Source organism: Gavialis gangeticus, unplaced genomic scaffold (assembly GCF_001723915.1).
Source record: "Gavialis gangeticus isolate Ggan-Ray unplaced genomic scaffold, GavGan_comp1, whole genome shotgun sequence".
Taxonomy (NCBI): Eukaryota; Metazoa; Chordata; order Crocodylia; family Gavialidae; genus Gavialis; species Gavialis gangeticus.
Genome location: NW_017728994.1, coordinates 27,466,355 through 27,473,527, shown reverse-complemented (window position 1 = coordinate 27,473,527; position 7,173 = coordinate 27,466,355). Strand labels below are relative to the sequence as shown.

The 7,173-nt window shown below is 41.7% G+C and overlaps 1 protein-coding gene across 1 annotated transcript in view; it reads right to left on the bottom strand.

Moving 5' to 3' along the window:
- Positions 1–6,216, bottom strand: part of SORBS1 (sorbin and SH3 domain containing 1) — a 235,089-nt gene extending 228,873 nt beyond the window's left edge. The window contains exon 1 of the mRNA XM_019502448.1: positions 6,064–6,216. The gene's annotated coding sequence lies outside the window, so the exon portion shown is untranslated. The remainder of the gene's footprint in view (positions 1–6,063) is intronic.
- Between the last annotated feature and the right edge of the window lie 957 nt (positions 6,217–7,173).

The following is a 7,173-nucleotide window of genomic DNA, read 5'->3' as shown; positions in this document are numbered from 1 at the left end:
CGGGGGGGGGGGGGGCATGATGGGGTGGCTCTTGCCACTGCACCCACCCCAGGAGGGCATGGGGGGGTACCCCTGGATCTGTGTAGGGCAGGGTGGGGTGGGCTGCTGCTGTGGGCTGGGACCAGGGCAGCACCGGGCTCTTCCCAGCAGGGGCTGAGTTGGGAGTGGGGGTTGGAAGGGGCTATGGTAAATTTTAGGGTGACTGCAGCCCCACACCTCCCATAGCCCCCTACCAGCTCTGAGCACAGCCCAGCCCAGCCTCTGCTGGGAAGAACCCAGCACCACCCCAGCCCCAACCTGCAGCAGTAGACCACCCCACCCTGTGCAGATTGGGAAGACATAGGGGGTGCGTGCCCCCAGGAGTGCAGACAGTGGCAGAAACCACCCACCCTGTGCCCTCCAGACAAGCCACATCTCCACCTTGCACCTGTCCCGTCCCGCCCCAGTTGGGCAGCACCTGCCCTGGCTGCTGCTCCAGCCCCACTCCCTCCCTCACCGTGTGGCTCAGCCTTGATCTCCTCCTCCCACACCTCTTCCCTTCCCCCTCCCCTTTCACCACAAACTTACCAGCTAGAGACTGCTCTTCAAGCTGTGTATTGGACATCACATCGGTTGATATGCCTCCTTAAAAATCAGCTATCCGTTTCGGCCGCAAAAATCTCTATCGGTGCACCCCTAGTCTCCATATTTTGTGCCCAGAAGCTTGTCTAAAATCTCTCCTAACCATGCAGATATTTAAAAGATATCACACCTCAAAAAATCCTTGCTTCCATATTTTCTGGACCATCATGGCTACAACATCACTCCATTACTCCTGATTCCAGTTATACCCATGTATATCCAAACTGTGGCCTTCTTTCACCTTGCAAATCTGATCTGTGTGGGTCCCTGTACCCATCGACAGAGCCCTGCCAATTATGACAGATCTCAACATCTTGCAGAATTGTGAGCAGTAATTTCTAGATAAAAACCAGCACAGCTTACAGATTCCCAACTCCACCCACTTTCAAATTTTAGATTTCACAGATTTCACAGACATTAGGGCAAGAAGGGAATTCACTAGATCATCGGGTCTAGCCCCCTGCCCAAAGTGCAGGAAGTCAGCTGGGGTCAGATCATCCCAGCAAGATCAACATTTCTTAAAGGAATCCGGAGTAGGTGCTTGCACCACTTCTGGGGGGGAGGCTATTCCAGACTCTGGAGACTCAGACATAAAACAAGTTTTTCCTTATGTTCAGTCTAAAATGGTCTTCCAGCAGTTTGTGACCATTAGGCCTTGTCTTCCCTTGGAGTGCCCCAGTCAACAGTTCCTGATGCACACCCCTTATATGCTCATAGGCTGCCACCGAATCAGTCCTGAGCCTTTGCTTATTCAGGCTGACAAGTCCCATGCCTCTCAGCCTCTCCTCATAAGGTCTGTTCTCTTGACCTCTAATCATGCACATGGCTCTCCTCTAGACTCTCTCAAGCTTCTCCACATCTTTTTTAAAGTGTGGAGACCAGAACTGGATGCAGTACTCCAGCTGTGGCATCAGCATTAACAATACTTTCATTCCTGTCACTGTTCCCCATCCCCTTTTCCTGATTCCCAGTATAAAGACCACTGTGTTGAGGCATAATACAGGAGGGGAGCAAGAAAGCAAGCTAAACCTCCATGTTGTTTCATCTAAACATCATGGAAAACAACACGCTTCTTTTACAGCTTGTACATTTTGTCCAGAAGATGGTCTATCATTAAAAATATGAGGCACTATTTTTTTATGGTGTGAAGAACACCAACTTTCTACACTCTTTCAAGAGCCACTGACATATCAAGGACAGCATCTTTGTTCAGTTATACATATAGATGTTCTATTTCACTCTACTTCCTTTCTTGCTACAGCATCCATCACTTATTAGAATCACATTATGCAGACCACTTTTGATTCTAATAACGAGAGCTTTAAATAAGTGGCAGCAAAGGAGAGAGCAAAGTAAGAAGCCCAGGTGGACACAAGGATCACATGTGCTCAGTATTGTAACATGTGCACTGTATTGCAACCTAGCTGGGCAGGTAATAGGTATCCATGTGGACATTTTTTCTAACAGCCATCAAAAAAAAAAATCAAACTCTTGTATTTACAGTATAAAGTGTGTTTTCAGAACTGGACATTGATTTCATTAAGTAATATTCTTATATGTGGTGGAAAATGCCTGCAATACACTGGTTTTGGCATTTGTTTTTAGGAGGTTTTGAGCTTATTTGAAGCTGATTCTATTAAATGAGGTTCTAATACTTGCCAGACATTGTAATCAGGACATAATTTATTTACTTAATTTATTTACTCAGACTGATTTATTTCTTTAATATTACATCAACTTTTTTGTGACATCAGATTTGATTGTCAGGGAAATTAAACTATGTCAGACAGGAAAGATCAGAAGTGAATAAGAACTAAAAATGCAAAAATTTTTAACAGTGAAGTGCAAAGATGATGTCAACGTAGAGGCTGGCATGTCTCAGTGTCTATCAAGGTGCTGAGAGGAAAACAGAATAGAAACAGGTTTCCGGGTCTTGTTTAGGTTTCATGAATGCCTCCAAAGTTCACTGGGTTTTTTTGGTTGTTGTTTGTTTTGGGTTTGTTTGGGTTTTTTTGGGGGGGGGGGGGGGGCAGGGGTTTAAGAATTATGAAATATTCCTGGGAACCCTGAATACATAAATTCTTGGAAGTCAGATGTCAACCATGTCAGGGTTGTATGGGATTTGTTGTGTTGTAGGACAACCCTGAATTATGCACTCCAGGCTCTAGGGAGTTTTTAGTGAATCCAGATGGAGCCAGTTGATTTTAATGGAGCCTAAAAATAACTTATAAACAGGTAAGTTAAAACTTTGTTTGTGTGCTAAATGTTACTCTAGCCTATTCAGTGGTGGTCAATCAACACAAATCTGTACTTACCACACTAGAGGCAAAGTTCAACCTTTTTCTACCATGTTTACCTTTAAAAAAAACCCTAAGATCCCAATTTTGTGCAGCAGTAAATAGAAGTTTGTGTTGTTAATGATCTATGCTTTCTAAACAGAAATTTCAGCAAAATTATCCAAGTAGCATTTGATACTCTGAACAATAATTACAACCCCTAAACAACAACATAACTACCTCCATATATTGCAGTAGCTCCTTTTGGCTCAAATCAAGTTCATGTGTCATTGACCTTAGTGCTGCATAATAAACAGCCAGAAACAGTTCCTCCCCTGAAACAATTTACAATCTAAATAGACAAAACAGACATAAGAAGCATTGCTGCCTCCATTTTATAGATCCAGAATGATTAAGTTAACTTAGCTTAAGAGTCAAAGAATCTCTGTGGCAGAGCTGAAAACTTAATACCAATATCCTAACCACTAGTCCAGCAAGTTAGCTGCAAGACTGCTCTTCACTGTCACAGACTAAGCTGGCCTTTTGAGGAAGGTATACTCCATTCCACCTATGCCTAGTTTTCTGGCTCTCAGGTGATGATCTTCAGATGCCATTGGATAGGTGACAGCAGTACAGAAGTGATGTCTCATATTAGACGAAACCTACTCACTCACTTACGAAGGTACTGAAATGGATCATGGAGGGCTATGCTATACAGAAATATACTACCAAGTTCTCTCTAACAGGCTGGCCAGGAGTAGAAAATGGCCAGAAATTGTTGAGGGGAGAGCAGGATCTAGGAAAGACTCAAAGGAAGTCTGCCAAGAGAGGCCCAGAGTCTGAAGAGGGGCTAGTGAATATCTTCTGCAGGGATCTACTGAGCAGAAAGGATGAAATGAGAAGTTGGATATACAGTAGTGAATGGAGGGTCCTTCAGGTGGACAAAAAGCTACAAGGAGCCCTGAGCTGAAAAGGGAACGGTCAACAGAACCCTGCATTTTAAAGCTCTCTGCTTATTCTGTTGAGAGCTGAGGCAGAGTGGCAGACATTACCATTTCACTTTCTCCCAAATCATTTAGATTTTGTTGCTCACCAAGATGATCTTGCTGATCTCCCAAACTCACACTAACTTCATTATCTCATGTCACTGGTTGGAAAACAAGGCAGGACTTCAGTGTATTCTCAGACACACAAGCTGAACAAAGCTCTCACGAGTGAGACTACTTTGTATTTCGAGCCAGCAAGCTCCATGACTATTTATTTTCAAAGAAAAGTAGCAGAGCTCTAGCTCTCCATGGTTGAGAAATACCTATAATGCCTATTAAGCAAAGGTATTCATATGTTTCCATTAAGTATTTTTAAAAAATAAGTCATTCATGAAATACCTGGAATTGCATCTTTAGCTACAGTCCAGATTCCCCTGAACAGAAAAACTTGCCATTTTTCCAGCTACCAACCCTGGGCCAGCTTAATTTAGGCCTTGCTATCACTACACAAAACAACCCATGCTTCACTCAATTAAAAAACTTAATAAAGGTAAAGCAGTCAGTTGTTTTCACAGAAGCCAGCAATCTTGATCACTTAGAGTAGCCTGATCTGCATAATGCATGGCTGCCTCTGCCTCAGGAACTATTCCAGCAGCTGGTAATTGCAGGTCTGGAGGGACACTGGTGCTATACTACCCTTTTTCTCACATTCCTGGGAAAGGGGCAGTTTCATTCTGGCCGTATGAATTCTCTGCCACCCCAAGATGACAGAAAATGTTATCTGGCTAGGTTCACCAAGTTACCAGCTTGTTTATGTTGCCAGAGCAGTGCATAAGTAGCACAAAAGGGCTTAGGATACTAAATCTGGAATCATTCAGTTCAGAAGAGTTCATCAAGATCTGAATCAACTTATCAAAGAGCAGAATCTAGCCATAATACTCTTTTTAAATATTTAACTTCCCTATGAATGATAGGCCCAAGTCACCAACTCTGGGTTTCATCCTCAGTAACACAAGGTGCAACTATGAAGTCCTGGACCAGATCTAAAGTCCAGGGATAGCTGAAGGCAGAGTTTGGTTTCAGCCTTTATTTTCTGTCAATCTAACATGATCATTTTTTAGCAAAACATTTTTTAAAAATCACTGACTTTTGAAAAGGCAACAAGCTGAACTCATCTGGTCTCCCCAGCTGCACAAATATTTCTCAAAGCCTAATACTGTTATCTACAAAAGGTATAAATAGCAAGGTTTCAGACCAGAAGCATACATGCCCTTCTGCTGCCAATGATTAACTTGCACTTGAACGTTCACACAGAGGGCACCTCTTGCATTTTTGATTTGGGGAGGTTCATTAACAAGAGAGCTGCCATTCCATTCTGAGAACAGAATCAATCAGGAATGTGGTTCTAACTAACAGAAGGTATTTCAGCAGACCATAGAAAAAGAAAGTAAGAGGAAAAAAAAAAGGGAAAAAATAAAAACCTTGCTACATGAATCCTCCAGCAAAATGTAACTGTAGCAATTCTGGCTGCTTCACAGTACTCTAAAGGGAATTCTGCTATTTGCTGAGTTTAGTGAATGTAATCTGATGTTGAAGCAAAACCCGCAAACCCCCCCCCCCCAAACCTCTCTCTCTCTCTCTCACACTACTTTCACCATTTTCTTGGTTCTCTAATATTATTAAGTGTACACAGGCATAAGAAATTTTCTGGCTACTGAGAAGCTGGATAAAAATCCATGAAGCAGACACTCTCAGTGTGAATAAGATGGACTGATTAGATGACAAGTAATAAACACAAAGACAAAAATCAACTCAGCACTCAGAGAGGAAGCGAGAGAAAGAAGAGCCAAATAATTAAGTTCAGGATTAGAGTTTGCAATGCTGAATAAAACCACATTCACTTTTTACAACCTAAAGGAATCATCATGCTCCATTCCATATTTTGCATAATAACACCACTCTGCATTTACATAGTTGCGTTCATATAAGAATCACAAAGCATTTTATAAAGATGGATAAGGACTAAAGATAGTTGTTTCCTTTTCTGCACAGTTAACAGGAAACCTGAAAATGTAGTAATTCAAATACAGTTCACCGCCAAACCTCTAACAGTTATTTAAGCTGGAAAAAATTGTTAAAGGCTGTGGAGGATTAAAGCTTCCGAGGTTTTGAATACTTACTTCACATAGTCAAAGTCACCTCAGACTGAAATCCAGGGAAAATAAAAAAGCTTGCATCAAGGAACTTAACCAGTCAAGAACATGATGTAGCCTTTCCTCTAAACTTGCCAGCTATAGGCATTTACTCATTTAACACAGGCAAAGACCACGACACACCAGCAAAAACTTTGACGGAGGGATGCCAGAGGGAAGCCCTTCCCCAAAGGCTTTTGGTTCAGCCCACTCATTAAAATACAGAATGAAAACAGCTGCTGTAGGAAGGAAAAAGACATTTTCTTCTTAAATTCCTTGGGTGTAAAATGGTTTTGTTGTGGAATCCCAGTACGCAGAAAAATTCAAAAGATCATTTTAAAGCCTTTTCTCCAAAGCCTCGATCTTCCTCTGCATTGGGCTTTAAAAACTTGGTCTAACTTACTGGGTGTCGGAAACTTACTTCAGAAATGAGTTTGCCTGGACTGCAAATATGTCTCATTTTTCAATGCGCTGATCTACTATAGGGAAAATCTAGACCTAAAACAGAGCCCCACTTCCACACATCCTAAGTCAGTTTCTTCAAATGTGTTACAAGTGCTTTGGTATAAAATATGCTTCCTCAGATAAAATATGCTTCTATATTGCCACTCATTCAGCAAATCCCAAGCATGCTAAAAGTGTTAATTAATGCCTATTACTATTTCTAATTGATACAGTGTTTTTCTTCTGTAGACCTAAACACACTGTAGGGCCACACAATCCCTTACTGGGAAGCTGTTGGTATTATGACCATTTAATTAGCTACTGAGGTTAAGTCCCAAAATGTCAAAAATTGACCTGGATCTAAACTGGCAACCAGGATTAGAAGCCAGTGCTGGGGTCAGTGCTGAGAATACATGAGAGTGGTCCATTCCCTTCAATACCCATATACATACATGATTTTACTCATTGCCTTTGATAGACTACTTGTATGAGCAAAGTTATTCATAAGCATGACCATTTTTAGCATCCAAATCCGTAAGTCTTGATTTCTAGTTATTGTTCACTATCTCATACCTTATCTTCCTTTCTCGCCTATAATTATTATACAAGCTAATGCATTCCCATATTGAAATGTTCCTGATTATAATAAAATTT